Source organism: Macaca nemestrina, chromosome 19, assembly GCF_043159975.1.
Source record: "Macaca nemestrina isolate mMacNem1 chromosome 19, mMacNem.hap1, whole genome shotgun sequence".
Lineage (NCBI taxonomy): Eukaryota > Metazoa > Chordata > Mammalia > Primates > Cercopithecidae > Macaca > Macaca nemestrina.
Genome location: NC_092143.1, coordinates 65,350,231 through 65,375,281, shown reverse-complemented (window position 1 = coordinate 65,375,281; position 25,051 = coordinate 65,350,231). Strand labels below are relative to the sequence as shown.

The 25,051-nt window shown below is 40.7% G+C and overlaps 1 protein-coding gene across 2 annotated transcripts in view; it reads right to left on the bottom strand.

Moving 5' to 3' along the window:
• The window catches only part of LOC105465377 (potassium channel tetramerization domain containing 1), a 202,524-nt gene that overhangs the window by 120,237 nt on the left and 57,236 nt on the right, over positions 1-25,051 (bottom strand). Inside the window, exon 1 of one of the 2 annotated variants that reach the window (XM_071085515.1) lies at positions 8,093-8,111. The exons of the other annotated variant lie outside the window; for it this stretch is intronic. The gene's annotated coding sequence lies outside the window, so the exon portion shown is untranslated. Of the gene's footprint in view, positions 1-8,092; positions 8,112-25,051 lie in introns of those variants that run through there. 2 annotated transcript variants of the gene reach the window in all.

Below are 25,051 nucleotides of genomic sequence, written 5' to 3'. Positions count from 1 at the left end.
TCTCTGGAATCACCATTGATGTGTGTGCTACAAACGCAGTCAGCTATAAGTGCCTTTCCAGAGCAATGCTGCTGTGCACGGGATTTGCCAAATGGTGGCCAACTCTCAGAAAGCTCTGCCCAAAGCAAGGCACAGTTTTGTCTACATGTATATGGTAGTTGCATTTTTGGAAAATTCAGTGTCTTTAAAATCTTGCAAAATAGACATCATGTTTTTCAATTCAATATGTACAAACAAATTGAATTCATAGATTATTCTAAGCAATTTTTCACCTACAGAATGGGTTGGATGTGAAAGTCCTGAAGACACAGGAGTTTTTGTGTTTCAAGACTAGTCCTTGCATTTGCTGGACATCTCCTATCCCTGGTCCTTGCCCACCAAATACCAGTATTGCCCCAAAGTCTTTGTGACAACCAAAAGACCTTCCAAGTTTTAATCAAACCCCTTCTTGAGAGCCACTGACACATGCTGGTCATACTTTGTGCCACAGGTTCAGGCACCCTTTCACTAATGCTGGTCAGATCCCTCTTTCCACTATGATCTCCTTCATCTTGGAGCTCATAGTTTGATTATCTTTTATTGATTATAATTAATAAAAAATAAAACAGCTTTTTAACAGTGCTGCCTAATTGGCTGACAACCAAATAACAGAGGATCTTAAATAAACACACTCTCCTCTTTTATAAACACACGGCTCCTTTTATAAAAGCTGACAAATAAATGAGCTGATGTCAGATATTTGTTCTAAATATTAGCCCTCCGTGCTTGTTGCCATGGGACTCGTGATGCCCTTAGATAGCACAGTATCTTCCAGCCATTTGAGAAGGATTAACTTATACTCAAAACGGTTCCCAGTTAACATGGACTTCTACTGTGGTCTTTCAAACACACAAAAAGTAATTCTCAAGAGCACAAGGGCTTTGAGGGTGAGCCTTTGAGTGCCTCCCAGGTAGCTGTAAGCATGGAAGGCACTCAATACAGATCTGTTGAATTGAATTTGTCTATGTAAGCTATTTATAGTAACTACCAATATTAATTAATCAAAACACACTAGCTTCAATCCCTCCAGATAGACAGCATTTTAATGTACTATATTTCACTTTCAAGTATGTCATCATCTCACAATTGATAAAGAGAAATGTGAGTTGCGGTGAAGATCAAAACTTTTTGCACAGGTTCTTCTTCCAGTGATTTTATGATAGATAAAATGAAGAACCCGGAATCTGCAGAGTAATTATGTTAGATAGCTTCACATCATCATTTATTCATTCCCAGGATAAAACTGTTTCTCCTGGGCCCTACGAGAAACAAGTTTGGCTAGGACAAGCAACCCTCAATTATAGTGATATCTTTGCTGTGGAAAAAAAATAAAAATAAAACGTGTAATTAAATTTTGCAGGTGCAACAATCCTGCTACCACGAACCATGGAGGAAATCTGTGAAATTATCCTGAGCAATTTTCTCCAGTGTAATTTGGAAATTAGCCCACCTGGAGACATAAACCCACAATTTCCTCTGCCATTGTCTTATCACATCCATCTTGTCTTAAATGCTGAGCCTCCTGTTGCAGAAAGAAACAGGTTTGAACACCCGAATCTCAGCAATGGAGTAGAATATTTCAGAAGTTTGAATTCCAGACCCATTGACTTTCACGGTGGCTGTAAAAGACCATAAAAACCAACCGAAAGTACTGCAGGGCATAAACTAACCTGCCAGCAAAGCATCGCCGAGTCGTGGCAACTCGGATACGCGTGCAGACTTGAAAATGCAGAGCGCCGCGCCAAAGCCTGCGTTCCTGGGAAACCACATGCAGCGTCTCCCAAGAACGTGGTGTGCGTGCGGGCAGGGCTCGGGAAACAAAGCTAGTTCACGCCAGAGACGGCGACCCCCTGGACAGGGCCGTTTCTAACTTTCCTCTCTCTGTCTCTCCACGGGTGGAGGGAGGAGCACGATCCAGAAACCAGAACAAAGACAGCCAGGTCTAAAATGGTGTGTCTGTTTCTGCAAGTCACGGTCTTTGTGACCTGGGGAAATGGCTTAGTCTCTAGCTTGCCAGCTAGAAAGGGAAAGCCTTTATTTGCTCAAGCGCTTTGGGATCTTCAAAGGAAGACTCTGAACTATTATTCAAATATTTGTACATCATTTAGGCTGCGCTCTTCATACTTCATTATGCTCCCCCAAACTTCTCAGGGAATTTGGATCACTCAGAAACTTTAGCATGCTATCGTCCCTTCCTCCTCCTGCCCTCCCTAAAGCCTCATTGAAGGCACTGATCTTTTGATTATTGGAGCTTCTTCAACAGAGCCAAGGATGAGGCTTTAAGTGTCAGCCACAACGATATCCGGTGTTACTTTGCTATTTGCATGGCTGGCTTGCTTGCTTTACTTCATACAAATGCTTACACATTCCAGACACATGGACGTGTAAGTAAATACATATATTCACAGAAGGATACACCTCATACATGCCTTGGCACCCCTGTGTCTATACTCCTTATGGATAGCATCGTTTCCAGGAAGCTTTGCTAACACTGCTCCATCCGCTTCAGTAGGGGTAAATGTCCCTTTATAGCCCTCTCCAGGTTCTTATGCATACATCTGTCACAGCACTTTTCACTGTGTGGCGTAATTGTGTGTTTTTGTTTGTTGTATCATTTGACTACGAATTCTTTGAAGACAAAAATTGTATTGTTTATTGCTGTTTCTCCTGTGATTAGTACAATGCATAGCACATGGTAGGAATTCAGTATATATCTGTTCAATGGATGAACGGATCCATTATCCATATTCTACTCCCTTGCTGAGATTTGGGTGCTCAAACTTGTTTCCATTCATCCATTTAACACACATATACTGAATTCCTATCGAATGAAATGTATAAAATGCATTTTAATGTATTTTTGCCAGTCTCTTGACTTCCCTTAATTTATTAATCTTTGCAAGTTGCTTTTAAGCTTTCAAGAGTTATACGTGCTCCTGGTAGCCATTTCAAACGATTCAGAAGTACATACAGAGGGGAAAAAATGAATCTGTTTTCATCATTCCTCATCAATCCCACCCGCTTCCTCCAGAGGAAAGCACTGTTAAAGCCTTTCCTCACATTTATAAATGCATATTTAAATATACCAACAAAAAGATTTTTTTAAAAAAATAGGGTTATATTTTAGGATTTGTTCTGTCTTGCCATTTCTACTTAATATATAACATATCTTATTATTTTGTATATATAGGCTCAGAATATTTATTCATCAGGTATTCATCTACATATTTATTTATTATTAAAATGTTCAATGCGCTTGTTTTAACAGGTTGAACAGTGCCGAGGGTATAAAATGAAGAGTGAAACTGCCTTTGTCCATTACCACCCTTTGCTTATTCCATATCACAGAAGTAAACACTTTGTAACTGTGCTGAGTTTTAGTACTTTTGGTGGTTATCCCAGCAACTATGAATTGTTTCTTGATTTCTCAACATTAGAAAGTATCTATTAACTCCTTGATAAGTTGAAGAATTTAGTGGTTTATGTTTAGTTATTTTAGTGGTTACATTAATAACCTTATATAAAATGCTAAAATTCCATCTTGCCCCATCAACTTTACCCAGAAAATACGGGTACCCTGCTGTGCGCTTTGCAGATGTTAGAACACCTACACTCTCCTTCCACTTCTTCAAACTTCTCTCATCTTCACCATCCGTCACTGTCAAGGTTTATGATATTTACATCTGGGCTTTAGTAGTTTCCATTTATTCTGTCCAGTGTCTCTGCTTTTGGCTTCTAGAAATTTTTTGAAATTTCTTATCTGCTAATGATACCTCCCTTGTTAATGTTGTTATCAATCAATTCTTTTCAGGGTATCTTTGTTATCATCTTGATGAGGCTTGTGGAGGTAGTAGAGACAAACACAGGTGCTTATTGTGACATCTTGAACAGGGCTCTCCTTTTCTTTTCAATGTGACTATTTCTTTTAGATAAATTCATGAGCATTTCTTAATTTTTTTTTTTTTTTTTTTTTTTTTTTGAGACAAGGTTTTGCTCTGTCATCCAGGCTGAGATGCAGTGGTTCAATCATAGCTCACTGTAGCCTTGAACTCCTGAGCTCAAGGATCCTCCCTCCTCAGCCTGTTGAATAACTAGGACTATGGGAGTGCAACACCATGCCTGGCTAATTATTTTTAGGTTTTTTTTTTTTTTTTTTTGTAGAGATGATGTTTCACTATGTCATCCAAACTGGTCTTGAACACCAAACCTCAAGTGATTCCAATGTCTGAGCCTCCCAAAATGCTGGAATTACAAGCGTGAATCAGCATGCTTGGCTGAGCATTTCTTAATTCTGATCACCCATAAATTCAATAGTGTCTGTGATCTGAATTGTGTTGGAAAGAGTTTAGGGATTTGGTAAGAAGTCAATGAAGATGATTATTTCTGGGCTATCACTATAACTCACTGTAGTATTTTTCTGTTTGCCCCATCTCCACCTTGCTTTTCTTTTCTTTTTCTTTTTCTTTTTTCTTTTTTTTAGACAGAGTCTTGCTCTGTTGCCCTGGATGGAGTGCAGTGGTCCAATTCTGATCTTGGCTCACTGCAACCTTAGCTTTCTGGGTTCAAGCGATCCTCCTGCCTCAGCCTCCTGAGTAGCTGGGACCACAGGTGTGCGCCACCACACCCAGCTAATTCCACCTTTATTCTTAGTAAGCAGTAATATCGGTGTTCTTCTATAAATATTTTTGCTCTTCTATAAATCACTTTTACAAACTTTGGTAGTATATTGTTGTTTACAAAAGAACTGAACTGCCTTTAATGAAAACATATTTATACTAAAATTAAAACTCTATCAAGGATTCGAAATTGCTTGTATCACAAACTATTGTTAGTATTTGCTCCTATTTATATTCCCAAGTGGAGAGTAAGCTGCTTGAAGAATTATAAAGAACTTCCAAGGTTGCATCTTACTGGTTTTTTGTTGTTGTTGTTGTTTAATAAAATTGTTCCTAGCAAAGTACATGCCATGTAGTTGGTGTTCCATTAGTTTTGCTGAACTCAACTAAACCAACCTTGGCCGTACCTGTGGATCCTCCATTGCAGACTCCAGGCTCTAAGCCATGGGAATAGTATGGTTTTACACATTTCTTCCCTAGGTGACTGTATGAAGGAGCCCTTGACATGCCTGAGAAACTCCCTTTTAATCGTAATTATATATGACTTCTCTTCCCCGCCTGTATGCCAATATTAAATGCACCAGGGAAACTGATTTCCACTACAGTGGATGCCTTACCCCTTCCAGTTGATCAAATTACACATCCACACTTCCGTGGAGGTTATCCAGTGTAATTCTTAGTACTGGGGAGCATGAACAGGGTACCAATTACTTAAGAAGTGCTCATTAGGAATTAGAAAGCAAACATAATTACCACATGCCAATTGCATAGGAAATAGGAAGGCTTCTCAACAAAGCCAGGCTTATTTTATGCATCCCATATAGTTCCTACAGAATGTGTTTTTACCTGTTTTTTCAGTCCACCAAATACTGGATGCATATACAAGATGAAGACTTAATAAGTAGGAAATGTGTAGACTGCAAACTCCTTATTTGTCTCACTCCACTATACTTCCAGCACCTAGCTGGGCATGCAGTCAGTGCTCTAAGCATGTTTATTGGATCTTTTTAATACCTCCAGTAGAAAATAAGTTAATTTTATACAGTGTGAACTTTTTCTCACCCTCTCACACACATACAAAGCATCCAAAGTTTTGAATGTTCAGTTAGTGTCCAATTAGTGTTGGACACACTTGGCAATCAAAACATATTTGGTGATTGGTTAATTGCTCTATTTTATGCCTGACCTTAGGAACTAATTAAATTAAACAACAGTTTTGCAGATAACTACAGAGAAAACAAAAGTTGTAGATTTTTTCAATAATTGTCATCTGGTGAGTTCCACCTGATTTAGATAAAGTTAGGGTTTTCTGTACTGCTTCCCCTAAGAGGTTTAATTTCCTTCTTATAATTTAGCTGTGGTCTCTTAAAGTGTAAGTGTAACATAGAAATAGTTTGGGGAAAAAGTCAGATTTTCCATAACTTACATGCAAAACCCAGAAGTTATTTCCCATCATCAAATTTTCATATTTTTATTTCTTGTTAGCATGCAGAAATATTTAATAATGATGAAATAGCTCATAAATGGCCAAGCTACAGCCTGAGAACAATAAGTGGCACTTAAAAAAGGCTTGTTTTTGACTCCAGCTGGAAGGGGAAAACTGAAGCCATTTCTTCAGCTGGGCACCCTCTCTTGGTGCTTAGGTCTCCCACACGTTGGAAGGAGCCCTGTTTATCCTTTGAGTCACAAAGGAAGTATAGGATGATGAAACCGTGAGCTACCCTCATTTTTGCCTCATCTCTATCTACTTAGCTGTGTGGAGAAGTTGGCCAACAGTAGCCTAGTCCTTGTGGATTCTCTCAGAAGCAGGTAAGTTCCAGTTTTAGTAAGGCTTTCCATGTTTCTGAGAGTTCAGGCTCAGCCTGCCCAAAGCCAAGTGGGTGACTTAGAGAGGTGATTCATTGAGTCAACAAACATCTGTGGAGTACCCACCCTATGCCAAGCCCCATTCCAGGCTCTTGGTCTAGGCAGTGAGTAAGGCAAAGTTCCTGCTTGCTTCTGGCCGGGAAGACAAACAAGAATCACGCTAATGCATAATATGATGTCAGGTGTCCTGAGTGCAGTGATAACAAGGACAGGAGGGTCAGGGGATACTGAGTAATAGGCGGAAGGTGCTGTGCAGTGGGTGCGGTTTGCATCTAGTAAGGGATCTTAGGCTACCCAGTGTGATACAGGAGCTCAGTGTGGTTCCCTGGTGAACCTATCACCTTTATCATTCAGTCAGATCTAAATTCTGATGAGGACAGGGCACACTGTTTACCAACATAGCTGGGCAAGCAGTGGCTGAGAACACACTCTCAGCCTGCCTTAGTGTGGAGCCCAAGGATGTGATTGATTATTACTATTGTTATCACCTCTGTCGGCCTTGGCCATGAAGTTTGCATTGTTTCTAAATCTGATTCTAAAAGAAGCCACAGAAACTCACATACCAGAGGACACTGGGGAGGCAATGTGGCAAAATGGCTTAGAGCCTGGGTCAGCGTACCATGGCCTGCAGCTAAGCCAGCCCGCTATCTATTTTTATAGGGCCCAGGGGCTAAGGATGTATTGTATTTTACATTTTTTAATGGGCAGCCAAAACTACATAAATAAACATATCAATCAATAGAATACTTTGTGACATGAAAATTTTATAAAATTCAAATTTTAGTGTTCATACATAAGGTTTTACTGGAACACAGCAATGCTTATTTTGAACATGTTGTCTTGGCTGCGTTTGCGCTGAAATAGCAGAATTAATAGTGGTGATAAGATTGTATGGTCCACACAGCTTCAACTATTTACGATTTGGTCCCATAAGACAGTCTGTTGGCTCTGGCTAAGAGTATGGCTTGTGTTCAGCAAGGAACTGGGTATAACATTTTGGTATGTGCTGGAAAAAGAATACTATACAGATATGAAAAAGAATTAGATTTCCATATGGGTGATGTCTATGATATGTTGAGTAAAACAAAAACAATTTGAGTGTAATACATTTGACTTCTCTAAATATTCCACTAGGGTATCAGTTCCATAAGTGCAGCCCTGTGTCTGTTTCATACATGTTTTTGTTTTTAGAGATGGGGTCTCACTCTGTTTCCCAGGCTATAGTAGTGGTTAATCATGGCTTGCTGTAGCCTCAACCTTCTAGGCTCCAGCAATCCTCCCATCTCACCCTCCATAGTATTACTGGGAAGCTGGGACTATAGACACACAACATCATGCCTGGCTAATTTTTAAACATTTTGGATAGATGAGATGGCACTATGTCGCCAGGCTGATCTCAAACTTCTGGACTCAAGAGATCCTCCCGCCTCAGCCTCCCAAAGTGCTAGGATTATAGGCATGAGCCACCATGCCTGGCCTTTGTTCACTGTTAAAGCCCCAGTACCTAGAACCTTGTGTCCCCTGGTATACTCTCAATAAATATTTGCTGAGCTGGGCACAGTGGTACATACCTGTAGTCCCAGCTACTGGGGAAGCTGAGGCAGGATGATTTCTTGGGTGCAGGAGTTCAAGGCCAGCAAGACCTCATCTCTAGATAAATAAATACATACATATTTGTTGAATGAATGAATGACTATAACACAACACCTAGGGAGCTATATAAAATATATATGAAATTTGGTTTCATAAAAATTTAAAAGATAAAAATATATTTTTTTTACATGGCTGAAACCATCATAAATAAAGGTAGCCAACTCATGATAAACTTCAAGAAATCACCAAGGGCCTATTCCTTAATGAACTCCTACAGATCATTAAGATCAACAACCCAACAGAAAAGTATGCAAATAGGGCTGGGCATGCTGCCTCATGCCTGTAATCCCAGCACTTTGGAAGGCTGAGGTAGTTAGACTGCGTGAGCTCATGAGTTCAAGACCAGCCTGGGTAACATGGTGAAACCCTGTCTCTACCAAAAAAAAAAAAATTAATAGGGCATGTTGGTGCGTGCCTGTGGTCTCAGCTTCTTGGGAGGCTGAGGTGGGAGGATCACTTGAGCCTGGGAGGTGGAGGTTACAGGTGAGCCAAGACCGTGCCATTGCACTCCAACCTGGGTGACAGAGTGAGACCCCGTCTAAAAAAAAAAAAAAAACAAGTCAGCAAATAATAACAGGCAATTTATAGAAAGTAGCTGCAAATGGCTCCTTAAACCTATTTAAACATGGCCAAGTTCACTCATAAGAAAAAAGCAAATTAAACTACATGAGTTACTGTTTTTCTACCTCTCAGCTAACGAGAACACATTGTACTAGTGGAATTGTAAATTGGCAGAACTTTCTAGGGAGTACAGTTTGGCAATATGTAACCAAAATTTAAAGTGCATATATCCTTTTCTCTAATGATTCTAATTTCAGAAAGTTATCCTATAAAAATATTCACATTCGAAATGACACAATTGCATGGTTATTTATTGAGACATTGCTTATGATCCCAAGATATGGAAAATAATTTAAATTGTCCATCAACAGGTGAAATAAATTAATGTGCAGCCTGCAAGATACCATGCACCTCTAGAAAAGAAAGAGGCGACTTTTCATGTATAGATATGGAAGGATCTCCAACATATGTGAAGTATGAAAAAGTAGAATGAGCATGTATAGAATAATACCATTTTTAAAAAAAAAAAGATTTATATGGAGTTCTTTGCATAGACTATCTTTAGAAAAAATACAGAAGAAATTGGTAGTAGTGGTTGCCTTTGAGAAGTGTAACTTTTTCAAATATAATTAATATTGAAATATGAACATGAATTCAATTTAGAGAAAAAATGAGTATACATAGAAAAATCCGAATGAATATAAACAAACAACATTACAGGGAATTTTCAATTTTAAGTTATATATTTCTGTAATGTTTAATAGTAGATGGTAATTTTTTAAAAATATGATGGAGATAAAAGAGAGCAAAAGTAGGTTGGGTGCAGTGGCTCACACCTGTAACCCCAGCACTTTGGGAGGTCGATGCAGGTGGATCACCTGAGGTCAGGAGTTCAAGACCAGCAACATGGTGAAACCCTGTCTCTACTAAAAATACACAAATTAGCTGGATGTGGTGGCAGGCGCCTGTAATCCCAGCTACTCAGGAGGCTGAGGCAGGAGAATCACTTGAACCCAGGAGGCGAAGGTTGCAATGAGCTGAGATCACACAATTGCACTCCAACCTGGGTGACAGTGCAAGACTCCATCTAAAAAAAAAAAAGGAGCAAAAGTTTGCATGAGCTTTCAGTCAGAGATAGGGGTAATAGGACTTACTGTGACAGCTACTACAACTACCAAATCATCTAACAAATGTAATCTGGCTTCATGTGTGACATTATTCTATGCAAATGGTACTCTCTGATGTACTCTGTTTCACCTTATAGGAATTCAAAAGCACTTGGCCATACATAAGTTCCATTAAAGAGGATAAAAGTTTATTTCATCTGATGCTGCTATCATCTAAATCTTTAGCACAACAAAAATACAATGAGGTCCTAATGAGTTATTTCAGCTATCATTTTGATTACATATATTAACAGGTGTTTTAGGAAATTTAAAAATATCCTTTCTGTTTAAGAAAAGTTGTCCAACTTCTTTCTCCATCTATCAAAATACGAAAGTGGCTCCTCAGGACGCTGGAGGAAGACCTTGACATTCTCAGTAATGGTAGCTATTTTCTTAAGCACAGGACAGCCACCCAGCTTCCCTGTAAAGGAGTGCCAGGCATTTCTTGATTTTGAGTTGGGTCTGTTATTTTGCATCCTCATGTTAACATCAGTCCACAGATCAAGACATAAATCCTATAGAGTGGCCGTCTTTGTATTTTCTAGAATCCAGCTGGGTTTGGTGCCAGACCAGAAGGTTTTGTGTATTCGAAGTCATTTCTCGTAGGAAAGACCAGGGTTCTGAGGCAATATTGGGATTGGAGTGAGGGCTTTGAGGGCTCATCAAGTGTGCTGGCAATACCCGGAACAGATATTTCTTGGCGTGGATCCACCTATGTTACCCAATACAGTAGCCACTGGCCATGAAATGTGGCAAGGCAAATTGAGATGTGCTGCAAGTATAAAATACAGACTGGATTTTGAAGATTAGGGGCATAAAAGGTAAAATATCTCACTAACAATGTTTTATATTGACTACACATTGAAAATAATTTTGTGATGTACTGGGTTAAACAAAATATATTAATAAAATTAATTTTATCTGTTTCTTTTAACCTTTTTTATGTGATCACTAGAAAATTTAAAACTACATATGTAATTTGCATTACATGTTTGTTAGTGCTAAGTTAGGGGGTTTCCTATTCATTAGCTCTTTCAGTCATTCACTTGACAACTATTTATGAGGAGATTACTATGCGTCAGGCATTGAGCTGGGTCCAGGAGGCATCATGACAAATGAGACACAGCCCCAGCCTTTAAGGAGCTTTCATTTTAGTGCAAGAGGAAGATGAGAAGTACTGAGACAGGTATTCACAGGGTGTTTTGTGAGTACCTAGGAGAGGGGAGCCCACTGCACTGGCTGTGTAGGGTGTGATGATGGAGGCTGAGGCAAGAAAGGGTTCCTGGAGTAGGTGAAGTATAAACTGAGTGCTGAAAATTGGCAGGAACTAACCAGATCAGGAGAAAAAGGGATACGAGAGAAAGGTGTTGCAGGCGTGGAGAACGGCATGAGAACGGCATGTATAAGACTGGGAGGCAGAGAGCGCAGCTCCCCGTAGGAGGAGCATGTAGTCCTGCTGGAGTGTGGGGGTGAACTGAGGGACTGTGGAGGTGGCAGGTAGGTCTAGATTGCAAGGAGCCCCTCTTCTAGGTGTTTCCTGCTTCTGACTTCGGGTGATGCCTCATGAGCATTCCAGGCCACTCTTGCCCTGGTCTGATGCTGCCCCCCGATACCAGGCTGGAGGTTGCTTTGGGGAGCCAAAGAGAAAAGTGAACTTGGCTGGACCCCTAACTGCCCCACTTGTGTAGCCAGGACCTCCATCTGTTGGGAAGGTACATTTCTTGAACATTTCAGCCACCAGCATACTTTTGGCAACTAATGCCTTTTAACAAACAAGTTTTCAATTATGGTAAGATCATTATCTATCCATATTGGTAATATACTTAAGGCCTAAAGTTACCATCCAAATGGAATTTTCTACCTGTACAAAGAATTCTGTGTTTGACTAAGGCATTGCAATAAATTCTAGAGTCAGAAGTTTTTGTTCAACTATTTAATGAGTGACTTTAAACAAGGTAATTAACATGCAGGGGCCTCTGTTCATTTTTTAATAAGAGTTTTCAACTCAGTGATCTCTAGTTTTCTTTTAGTTTTAACTTTCACAGAGTCTGGTAAATGGTGTGCACACTAATAAATAATTATCTAACTAGGAAAAGGCCAGATACAATACCAAGAAGGCAAAAATGGGATTTCATTCAGTTTAATGGTCCAAGTCAGAGAACCAATTATATATTTTGCAATTATTATTCAAAGTATCATATTTTATTGAATTACGCTGTGTGACGCATCTAATTAAAAAAAAACAAAATTGGCAAATGAAAACAATAAGCACCCTTTGGACAGATTTTCCGTGGTAGTAATTTTTAAATCTCCCAAATATGATTAACTATAGTCGAAACTTTAAAAGTACAGGTATGCTTGGGCAACATAGTGAGACCTTGTCTCTATTAAAACAAAACAAAACAAAACAAAGCAGATTAGCTGGGTATGGAGGTGCATTCCTAAAGTCCTAGCCACTTGGCAGGCTTGAACCCAGGAGTTCAAGGCTACAGTGAGCTAGGATTGGGCCTCTGCACTCCAGCCTGGGCCACAGAGGAAGACCCTTTTTCTTAAAAACAAAACAAAACAAGCAGTCTCTTCAATTCAATTGTTTTATTGTATTTCGCTTTATAGCAATTCAAAGATACTGCATCTTTTACAAATTAAAGGTTTGTGGCAACACTGCATCTAGCAAATCAATCAGCACCATTTTCCCAACAGCATGTGCTGACTTTGTATCTTCGTGTCGTGTTTTGGTAATTCTCATAATTCTTCAAACTCTTTATTATTATTAGATCTGTAATGGTGATCTGTGATCAATGACTTGATATTCCTACTGCAATTGTTTTGAGGTGCCATGAACTGCACCCATATAAGACAGTGAACTTAATCAGTAAGCGTTGCATGTGTTCTGCCTGCTCCACCAACCAGCTGTTCCTCAGTCTCCCTCCCTCTCCTCAGGCCTCCTATTCCCTGAAACACAACAATATTGAAATTAGGCCAACTGATAACCCTACAATGGTCTCTAAGTGTTCAAGTAAAAGGAAGAGTCACATGTCTAAATAAAAAACTAGAAATGATGAAGCTTAGTGAGGAAGGCATGTTGATGGCCGAACCAGGTGGAAAGCCTTTTGCACAAGTTATCTAAATTGTGAATGCAAAGGAAAAGATTTTGAAGAAAATGAAAAGTGCGACTCCAGTGAACACACAAATAACAAGAAAGCAGAACAGTCTTATTGCTGATATGGAGAAAGTTTGAGTGGTCTGGATGGAAGATCAAACCAGTCACAACATTTCCTTAAGCCAAAGCCTAATCCAAAGCAGGGCCCTAACTCTCTTCAATTCTATGAAGGCTGAGAGGGGTGAGGTAGCTGTAGAAGAAAAGTTTGAAGCTAGCACAGGTTGTTGGTTCATGAGGTTTGAGGAAAGAAACCATCTCCATAACATAACAGTGCAAGGTAAAGGAGCAAGTGCTGATGGAGAAGCTGCAGCAAGTTATCCAGAAGATCTAGCTAAGATCTATTTCTTCAATAAAGGTGGTTACACTAAACAGATTTTCAATGTAGATAAAACAGCTTTCTATTAGAAGCAGATACCATCCAGGACTTTGATAGCTAGAGAGAAGTCACTGCCTGGCTTCAAGGGACAGGCTGACTCTCTTGTTAGGGGCTAAGGCAGCTGGTGATTTTAAGTGGAAGTCAGTGCTCATTTATAACTCTGAAAATTGTAGGACCCTTAGGAATTATGTTGAATCTACTCTGCCTGTGCTCTGTCAATGAAAAACGAAGCCTGGATAAAAGCACATCTACTTACAGCATGGTTTACTGAATATCTTAAGCTCCCTGTTGAGATATACTACTCAGAAAAAAAGATTCCTTTCAAAATATTACTGCTCGTTGACAATGCACCTAGTCACCCAGGAGCACCGATGGAGATATACAAAGGAGAGATTAATGTCGTTTTCATGTCTGCTAACATAACATCCATTCTGTAGCCCATGGATCAAGTAGTAATTTTGACTTTGGAGTCTTATGATTTAAGAAATCTATTTCATAATGCGATAGCAGCCATAGATTATGTGATTCCTCTGATGGACCTGGGCAAAGCAAACTGAAAATATTCTAGAAAAGATTCACCATTTAGATGCCATTAAGAACATTTATGATTCATGAGAGGAGGTAAAAATTATCAACATTAATAGGAGTTTGGAGGAAGGTGATTCTGACCCTCATAAATGACTTTCAGGGGCTCAAGACATCGAGACATCAGTAGAGGAAGCAATTGCAGATGTAGTGGAAATAGCAAGAGAACTAGAATTAGAAGTGGAGCCTGAAGACGTGACTGAATTGCTGCAAGCTCATGAGAAAACTTTAAGAGATGTGGAGTTGTTTCTTATAAATGAGCAAATAAAGTGGTTTCTTGAGATGAAATCTACTCCTAGGGAAGATGCTGTGATCCTTGCTGAAACAATAACAAAAGTTTTAGAATATGACATAAACTTAGTGATAAAGCAGCAGCAGGGTATGAGAGAACTGACACCAATTTTGAAAGAAGTCCTACTGTGGGTAAAATGCCATCAAACAGCCTTGCATACTACAGAGAAACCTTTCACAAAAGGAAGAGTCAATCAATGTGGCAAAATTCATATCTGTCTTAATTTAAGAAATTGTGGCCGGGTGTGGTGGTGTGCACCTGTAATCCCAGTACTTTGGGAAGCCAAGGCCGGCTTGAACCCATGAGCTCCAGGTTACAGTGGGCTATAATGGTGCCAGTCTGGGCAACAGTGTAAGACTTTGTAGAAAGAAAAGAAAAGAGAGAGAGAGAGAGAGAGAGAGACAGAGAGACAGAGAGAGACAGAGACAGAGACAGAGAGAGAAGGGGAGGGAAAAAGAGGGGAGTGGAGGGGAGGAGAGGGGAGGGGAGGGGAGAAAGAAAGGGAGAGAGAGGGAGAATGAGAGAAAGAGGGAGAGGGAGAGAAAGAGAAAGAAGGAAGAAAGGGCAGAAGGGAGGGAGGGAGAAAGGAAGGAAGGAAGGAAGGAAGGAAGCAAGGAAGGAAGGAAGCAAGGAAGGAAGGAAGCAAGGAAGGAAAGAAAAAGAAAAGAAAGAAAAGAGAAAGAGAAATTGCCACAGTCACTCCAACCTTCAGCAACCACCACCCTGATCAGTCAGCAACCATCAACACTGAGGCAAGACCCTCCACAGCAAAATATTATGACTCGCTAAAGGTTCAGATGAACATTAGCATTTTTTAGCAATGAAGTATTTTTAATTAAGGAATGTACTTTTTTTTAGACATCATGCTATTGCACACTTAATAAACTACTGTATATTGTAAGCATAACTTTTAATTCACTGGGAAACCAAAGCATTCATGTGACTTGCTTTATTGTAATGGTCTGGAACTGAGCCCTCAATATCTTCAAGGGTATCTCTGGACTATATTGCAATAAAAGGGTATTATAAAAATATGAAATAAGCTAACAAAACTAGCACAGTTCTGACACAATAAATTTTCCAGTAGCTTTGGAGCATTTTCTAGCAGCCATCACAGAGGATTTGTGTGGCATGTTCTAGATTCTACTGTGGAATATAGAGCACTGTACTGGGAAATACTGAAACAGCATAGTAGAAAGCAGCAGTTCTCAAACTTTTTGGTCTTAGGATGCCTTTACTTTGGTAGAAGTTATTGAAGATCCCCTAAAAGCTGTCATGGGTTATATCTGTCAATATTTATCCTCTAAGAAATTGAAACTGAGAAAACATAATATTTATTTTAAAATTCATTTAAAAATAAACAGTTACATGTCATGATACACAATATACTGTAACGGAAATGCCTATATTTTTTAAAACAAAAGATTTAGTGAAAAGTATGGCATTGTTTTACATTTCTGCAAATCTCTTTAATGTCCATCTTAAGGGGCGACAGCTAGATTCTCATACCACTTCTGCATTCAACCTGTTGTCATATCACATGTCATGTGACCTCTGGAAAACTCCACTCTACAACTATGGGAGAATGAGAGTCAAAGAGACAAATAATGCCTTAGTATCATTGTGAAAACAGTTTTGACTCACAGACTCCCTGGGTAGTTTTTTTAGGAACCCCGGGGGACCCTGTACCACACTGTGAGAACTTCTGGAATACAGATCAGCTGAAAATAATTTGTACTCTGTGGAAAACAGAGTTTGAATGCAGGAATTTATCAATAAGTATGAAATAGTGACAATTCTGCAGAGTAATAAAGAGTTGGGCACAGCTTTGAAGGGTGACAATTGCCTAGGGAGCAGTTGACATTAGAAACAAGGTAGCTGATATGTGCAACACCCGTTATCAGGGGCCCAGAAAGCATTTTGTTGGAGGCTGGGCTGTCAAAGAAGCACAGTATAGAGAAGGAAGCACTGATTTGGGAGGGACTTCAGGCCATTTGGAGTTTGCATGAGATAGGAGACAGTTTGCAGAGCTGAGAGAGGTTCTGGAAGGTTCCTGATACCCCACTGGAGACATTATCCAATCCATTGCTTTTCACACTTTCTACAAGGAGCAGAACCCCTTTTTCACAAGAATCCAACACAAAGCCGTAATATATACAGTACAGAGCAGTGTGTTGCTTTGGATGAAGTAGGGAAGAGGTCCATGTGGCCTGGCTTACTGAAGCATGAACTCAGATCCCTAGGCTCCCAGGAAGAGTGGAGGAAAACCACGGATCTAACTGCAAACAATCAGCAGAGCAGTGATAAATACTCTCTAAGGATCCCTCTCCTAGGCCTATGTGTCGGGGAATGGAGGATATGAAGGGAGATACCTGCATGAGGCGACCTCATAATTAAAGGCTCTGTCTAGACCTGTGGCTGTGGGATAAGACCTGAGGGAGGACAGGATGGTAACATGAATGTGAGGGCAACAGAGAGACAAGACTCAGGCCTGTGGCTCAGATTTTCAGTCTTGGACCTTGGATTGGCCATTGGCCACAGGAGGACATTTAAAAAGCATGAAGAATGAATAACAACATTAACTGAGCATTTATCATATGCAAGCCATTCAGTAAAGCACTTTCCACAAATGGTCTTGTTTCATCCTCATGAAACCTCTATGGGATTTTATGACTTTCCACATTTTATGGAAACAGATTTCAAGAAATTAAGTAACTGGAGCAAAGGGGCATAGGTCTCAGTGGTGGAGCCAGGCTTTCTGAAATTCTCAATGTAAAGCTAGTTATATAAAGTCTTTCTGACTTTAAATAAACTTGAAAAGCATTATCAAAGACATCACAAGAATGCTTTCAAAGTATTTTGGCTACTGCGGTAGTTACTATCAATGGCCTAGCCGCTGGCCATTCTCCTTTCTTTCTTGCTAACAGAACCCCATTTATATTCAGATATCTGGTGGCTGTGTGTACCAAGGAAGGTTAGATCCCTCCCTACCCACAGTGGGTCAACCTTGACTGGTATAAGCACAGCATGGTGATTCCATCCCCTACCAGAAATGAGCACACAAGGCAATTCTGGTCAGTGAGAGAGAAAGGCAAGTTTACTGGGAGACTATTATTATATGTGACTGCTGGTAAACGGATGCATGGGAAGAAACAGCATCTTCTCTGACTTCATGAAGTCATAACTACATGTGATACCCGGATTATTGGCAGCCACCTTGTGAGCACGAGGGGAGTCGATCTGAGAAGGCAGAACTGAAAGGAGGCAATGCTTCTGTTGTTAGGTTGCCAAATTAGTGAATCCTGGAACAGCCCTATCTCTGTACTTCATAAGTGAATGCATTATTTTATTTTATTTTATTTTATTTTTGAGACAGAGTCTCACTTGTCACCCAGGCTGGAGTGCAGTGGTCTCAGCTCACTGCAACCTCTGCCTCCTGGGTTCAAGCAGTTCTGCCTCAGCTTCCTGAGTAGCTGGGGTTACAGGCATGTGGCAACACACCAGGCTCATTTTTTTTTTTTTCATTTTTAGTAGAGATGGGGTTTCACCGTGTTGGCGAAGCTGGTCTCGAACTCCTGATCTCAAATGATCTGTCTGCCTTGGCTACCCAAAATGCTGGGATTACAGGCATGAGCCACTGTGCCTGGCTGTGAATGCATTTTTCTTATTTATTAGAAATGTATTAGACCATTTCTGAGTCTCTTATTATTAGTGGCCCAAAGCATCCTAAGCTAATTGTGACTTATATTGCTCTATCTATTTAGAAAGGTAGCTGATCAAGCAATACCTTAAAACATATGGTTGTTTTCTTTTAGCAAGGCTTCTCTTAAAAAATATAAACTTAGCCAGGCCTTTTCCCCTTGTCTGGTACAGTTTAACCTGCTGAAAAATGAATAGCTATTTGCAGAACAATGTTAAAAGGTTACATGATGCACCTGCAAATATTCAATTATTTAGGCTATTGTTTACGTTCCATTATGGGTGAAAACTGCCTACATGCATTTTTGGTTTTTCTAACTCCAGAAATCTGAATGTATTATACACATGAAGTATAACATTTTATCTTGTGTTCACAAGATTCCGGCTAGGTCCCACATTGTAGCTCTTACAGGGACTAATTTTAAGTAAAAACTAAATTTTTTTCTAAAGGTTTCCATGTCTAATAGTCCTGATGGTAAACCCCAAATCATGGCTGCTTTGTTTGACACCCAAGGAATGCTTATTACTAATATGCACTAAGGGGAATATGAAGATCAGTGGTTCTGATTAGATAATGTATATGAAAATCACTGATTTTTTTTTTTTTCAATTGAGTCAGGGTCTTGCTCTGTTGCTCAGGCTGGAGTGCAGTGGTGCAATTATAGCTTGAGTTCCTGCCCTCAAGCCTTTCTCCTGCCTCAGCCTCCCACACAGCTGAAACTACAAGTGCATACCACTACACCAGCTAATTATTATGATTTTTTTCCCTAGAGACAGGGTCTCACCTTGTTGTCCAGGCTGATCTCAAACTCCTGGCTCCAAGCAGTCCTCCTGCCTTGGCCTACCAAAATGTTGGGATTACAGGCATGTGCCACCATGCAGGGCCTGAAAATACTTTAAATAACGAAATTATTTTCAATCTTCTTTACCCATCTTTTAAGGATACTTTCATCCTTTCAGGAAGGGTTGCTGAAGATACAAGGTAAAGCATGTTGCTCTGCTCAAGGCCTCCCAACTAATACTAATAATAACAATAACAATAACAACAACAATAATAATAATAATAAAAGGCCCTGAGCTGGGATTGAACCACAAGTCCATCTTACTACAGAGCCACATCCCAAATTCTGTTCAAGGTGCGGGGATTTCCCCAAGGCCTTCACCATGGCCACCTTCCTGCAGAAATTGCAATACGTAGTAAACTGCTCAAAAAGTGTGCAAAAGGAGAGGGTGGAAGCAACAGACCTCCATACTCTACATACCTAGAGGAAGCTGTGCAAATTCTCTAGTTACCCTTAAGTCCTGCCTAAGGCAATCAAATAAAAATCTGGGGACACTAAATTATCTAATTCAAACCACCAAACTTTATATTCCTCTTAGCGTGTATAATAAATAAATTAGCACTCCTGGCGCGTCAAACAAACCAGCCATGATTTGGAGTTTACCATCAGGACTGTTAGACATGGAAACATTTTTTACAAATCAGTTTTTGTGTAAAATTAGTCCCTGTAAGAGATACAATGTGGGGCCTAGCCGGAATCTATTGAACACATGATACAATACTATTTTTAACATTAGAGCATAAATCACGCACTGTAGCTACTGTGGAAGTAACTATACCTACTAGTTACTTTGTTAATCTAGTAACAACTTCTGACACCTGGGCATATTCATGAAAGTCTTTACCATGTGTAATAATGGCTCATACAGAGCTTCATCACTACTGATTATGAGAATTAAGGTCTCAGTCCCCATCTCTTAAGAGTAGAGTTGTCTAATTCTTAAAACCCATCCTTGAAAAAAATCCCTTTAATACAAAAAGTTAGAAACAGTTTTTTTCTTTACCAGAAAAATAATTTAAGTAATCTTTCAAATTATTTAGTTCTTCTGCAGTGAAGTATAAGAAGATGACAGTGAAATGGCAACATATGCTTTGCTGAGAAAATCAGGAAAAAGAGGAAAAACTCAAAATTCTGCAGTCGCCTTGGGATTGTTCATTTATAACAGTTCCACGACTCCGATCACCAAGCTGTGGGCTCTGTGCCCATCACTCCATGTCCGCCAATCTCTAGTTCTCCCCCCAGCATCTGTTCAGGGGTTTCTGTCTTGCATGCATACTCACCTCTATTCAGCCCAGCCTAGTAAACCATCACTGTCGATGCTGATGGCCCATCCAACAGGAGCCCCATATGTTCTTGCCCTTCTCTACTCCAAAGATCTTGACTTCTATCCAGTTCAGCAACCCAACCCCATGATCACATCCTTTATTTTGTCTTCAGTGGGAAGTGCTCCAGCTCTGAAAGCTTAAGCATTATAATCCCCTTTGCTTGGTAGCCTCCCATTTTCTACCTTTCTTATGTCCCTGGAAGCAGCTAATCTAATGGGGAAATGGGGGCAAGCTTTAGAAGCAGAGATCTGGGTTTAAATATTGGCTCTGCCACTTGCTGGCTGTGTGACCTCAGGTAAATTATGTTTCTGAGCCTTATATTCTTTGTCTGTGACAGAGGATTTTGCAGGATGGTAAGGTGAGCTGCATATGACTGAAAGCACCTGGCAACACAGTTGATGCTCAGTGAAGCTAATTTCTCTCCTTCCCTCCCTCTTCCTCACATCTATTAACTTTATTGTTCAATCTCAAAGAGAACACTGGTCTCTCCAGTCTCTTGTACCCCTCTGGGCTTCAAGGTCAGTCATTTCATTTCTCTGATGTTACACCACATGGCTCAGGTTAACACCAAGCCTGGAACAATGCACCACTTCCATGCTTCACTCTTGCTCTTGGACTGCCCGGAGCATTTAGCTTGGCCATGGAGGCCCTGTACATTTCTGTTTCTGAAGCTTCTCATAAGGAAGGAGGAGGAGGAAGACAAGGAGGAGGAAGAGGAAGACAAGGAGGAGGAGTAGGACGAGGAAGAAGAGAAGGGAGGGAGAAGCACTCAAAACAGGATTATAAAAATAGTGGAATATTTTGTTTAGAGGAAATACTCCAACCCCATCCTTGATGCCTTCACTTATGTGGAAGAAGAAATCACATTAGCATAACAAGTGGCATCATTTACCATCTTGGTGAGCTTGAAGGAGCTGGGCTTGGACAGCTCCTCTTCTGCCCTCCAGGCATTTCTCTGTGCTCTTCTGCTCCATAGTCTAGAAGGGTTGCTCCTTCCTCCTCCTGCTAGGGAAGGCCTAGGTCAAGAGCTGCCAGTGACTGGAGTGGAAGTTAGCCTAAATCAGTAGAGTATTAGGAAGACCACTTGTCTGTAAATGTATGCTGCATTCTGTAATATAAGCTTATTTAGTAATAACGGTAAACTTTGGGCATTTGTGCACATACTTATTTCTTAATTGATGTCTAGAAGTCAGGTGGAGGAGAGAAGGATTTTTATTGGGTCTCCTTAAAATCCTAAAGTTTATATTTAACAAATTAAGTCTTTTAAAGTTAAGAATATAGTGCACCTAGAATTATGCTGTTCCTATGACAGAGAAGTTAAGACAAAAATCACAGAAGACCCTAGGTGAGGGGATCCGGGTAACTGAAGCACAAATGCATTGCAATCAGAGAGTATCTGCTCCTTTCAAGCCTGTTACTGGATCTGCAGGCCCCCATGATGGCTAACTTTATGTCAACTCAGCTAGGCTGCGGTGCCCAAATGTCTGGTCAACCAACAGTCTAGACGCTGCTGAGAAGGTATTTTGGAATGAGATTAACATTTAAATCAGTGAAGCAGATGACCCTCCATCATGTGAGTGGACCTCATCCAGTCAGTGAAGGCCTTTAGAGAAAAGATTGAGGCCCCCAGGAAGCAGTAGTTCTATCTCCAGGCTGTTTTTGGACTCTGGGCTGCAACATCAACTCTTGCTGGAACTTCCAGCCCACCCGCCAGACCTGCAGATTTGGGACTTAGCAGCCCTCACAATCATGTGAGCCAATCCCTTAGAATAAATCTCTCTCTCTCCATTGTCCTCTCCCCCATCTCCTCCCCTCTCCCTCTTCCACTTTTCCTCTCCCCGCTCTTCTGCTCTTTATCTCTCTCCTCTCTTCATCTAATTGGTTCTGTATCTCTGGAGAACCCTGACTCATACACACCCTTATCCTCAATGCATAACTCTATTTAGACATTAAGTTGAAAGTCTAAATTTAGGGCTTTGATGAATGATGTCAGGCCTGGCACAAGAGGCTTTCTCATTACCTCCTACCCCATTCTTGTGATAGGTCCTGAGCATCATTATACATTTCTTATTTCCAATTTACCTCAGCCCTCGGTTTCCTTAGGATTCCTTCATTCTTCTCTGATATGGCAGAAGCCACAAGTGTATCTCTAATAACCTGTCTCCATTCTTCAGTAGAAACAGAATCCCAATTTTTAGGTGAACATTTGGCTCTCTAAATAAAGATCACATTTTCTAGTTTCCCTTGCAGTTAGGCTTTGGCATGTGACTATGTTCTGGTCAATGGATGCTAGAGGGAGGGGCCTGCATAGCTCGTGGGCAATGTCTTTCCTTCCTCCTTCTTGCTGGCAGGATGGAGGGGCTGGACTGCCACAAAGTGACTTTGGGATAAGAAGCCACACACAGAGGGGCAATCACAGAGAAGTGCCTAGGTGCCCCGCACTGTGCCACCACCACCTACCTGAGGCTCATCACTGCTGGACTTCTTGGGCTTCCATTTACTTTTAAGTAGACCCTCTTAAAGTTCTAAGTTTTGTATTGAAGAAGGCAAAGCTTTAACATTAGAAATGTTTGGCTGAGTACATTGGCTCATGTCTGTAATCCCAGCACTTTGGAAGTCCAAGGTAGGAGGACTGCTTGAGACCATGAGTTCAAGACCAGTCTGGGCAACATAGCAAGACCCTATCTCTACAAAAAATAATTTTAAAAAGTTAGCCAGGTGTGGTAGTGTGCACCTGTAGTCCCAGCTACTCAGGAGGCTGAGGAGGTGGGAGGATCACTTGAGCCCAAGAGTTGAAGGCTTTAGTGAACCATGATTACACTACTGCACTCTAGCTGGGTGACAGTGTGAGACTTTGTCTCAAAAGAAAAATTACAAATAACTAAAAATAAAGTAATGTAATCCTAATTGTAATGGACTGAATGTTTGTATCTGCCACAGATTCATGTGTTGAAGCCCTAAGTCGCCTGTGATAATATTTGGAGATGGGGTCTTTGGAAGGTAACTAGGGTTAGGTAAGGTCATGAGGGTGAGACCTTCAAGATGGGATTAGTGCCCTTATAGGAAGATATACCAGAAAGCTCTCTCTCTCTCTTCTTTCTTCTTTTTGTGTGCACAAAGAAGAGGTCATTTGAACACATAGTAAAAAAAGGTGACCATCTACAAGACAGAAAGAGAGCTCTCACCAGAAAGTGAACCCTGTAGGACCTTACTCTTGGACTTTTCAGCCTCTAGAACTGTGAGAAAATAAATTTCCGTTGTTTAAGTCACCCAGTCTGTGATATTTTGTTATGGCAGCCCGAGGGGACTTAATTCTAATTAAACACTAATTCTGACTCATGTGTACCTGGCAAGGGATTTCTGGTGAGGGAGTTTAGTGGTTAAACAACTGATGCTTTGAATTCCAATAGATTTGCATTTGGACTCTACATTACCAACAAGAGTTGGGTAATCTTGACTAAGCTGGTTTACCACCTTAAGTATCAGGTTCTTCTTCTGAAAAATGGAGATAATATTCAATTTACAAGGTTTTTGTGAGGATTAAATCAATGTGCCGAGCACATAGTAATAGTTTACTAAATGACAGGTAGCCATTGCTACTGTTGTTAAGAATGTTACTACAATCTATAATGTTTGTTTTAAACATTCTTCTCTCTTCAAGGCTCGAGTTCCATCTCTGTTAATCTAAGACATGTTAGTTGGAATTGCTGATGAAAGAGTTCTTAAAATCACAAATGACTCTTTGATTTCCTCTTTCTCATCCACTTTCCTTCTTGAAAAATTTGGTTGTAACACCACTAGAGCAGAGCCAAGTTGTCATCTGGGCCTGCTTTGGGGAAGCTGCAGTGACCCTGAGAAGGCACTGGAGTCTCAGTGGGTAAAGAGAATATATGTATAGGAGGGCTGCTTGTTGTAGGAATAGGAGTCCCATGGGTGAGGAGGACCTCCATGTGGGAGGGGAAGACTGGCTCAGGTCACTGGAGCCCAGGCAAGTTGAGGAGAGTACCCCCAAAGAGGGGATACTGAGATGAAAGTTAGAGCCTGGGGTGAAAGCACAAGGGCACCCCATAAAGGAGTGGCCTGGTGTGGGCTGCTGGGGCCTGAGCAAGGTGATGATGACGTGCACATGGGAGGAAGGAACCAACTTGAGGTGTGGAGACTGAGAGGAGGGCATTGGGCAGGGAGGGGCAGCAGTGGCAATATTGATTACATACAGAGGACTGATCAGATAATATCCTGTATCATATAGGGTGGGAGACAACTACCCTGTGATGAGGGACTGGAATTGGAGGTATTGGTATGACCTGAAGTTTTGCAAGATAAGCAGATATAAAAACAAATGGGTATTTTTTGGAAACAAAAGGTGCTAATGACTATGTGTATGTACATATATACTTCCTAACTCTTTCCACTGAGAGAATCTGGGAGCAACAACACACCAGTAGCAAATGAACATACCTAGTACTGAGGTCTTGGTTGGTTTTTGTTTTGTTTTGTTTTGTTTGGAATGTTGCTCTGTCACCCAGGCTGGAGTGCAATGGCACCGTCTTGGCTCACTGCAACCTCCACCTCCCTGGTTCAAGCAATTCTCCTGCCTCAGCCTCCCAAGTAGCTGGGATTACAGGGGCCCGCTGCCACATCCAACTAATTTTTATATTTTTAGTAGAGACAGGGTTTCATCATGTTAGCCAGGCTGGTCTCGAACTCCTGACCTCGAGAGATCTGCCTACCTTGGCCTCCCAAAGTGCTGAGATTACAGGCGTGAGCCACCGCACCTGGCCCTTGGCTTCTAGATACTATTGCTCAGTGCCAGAAACCAGGACTTCTTGGAGAAATGATGGGTTCCAAGGCTGATTCTAAGACACTGTATT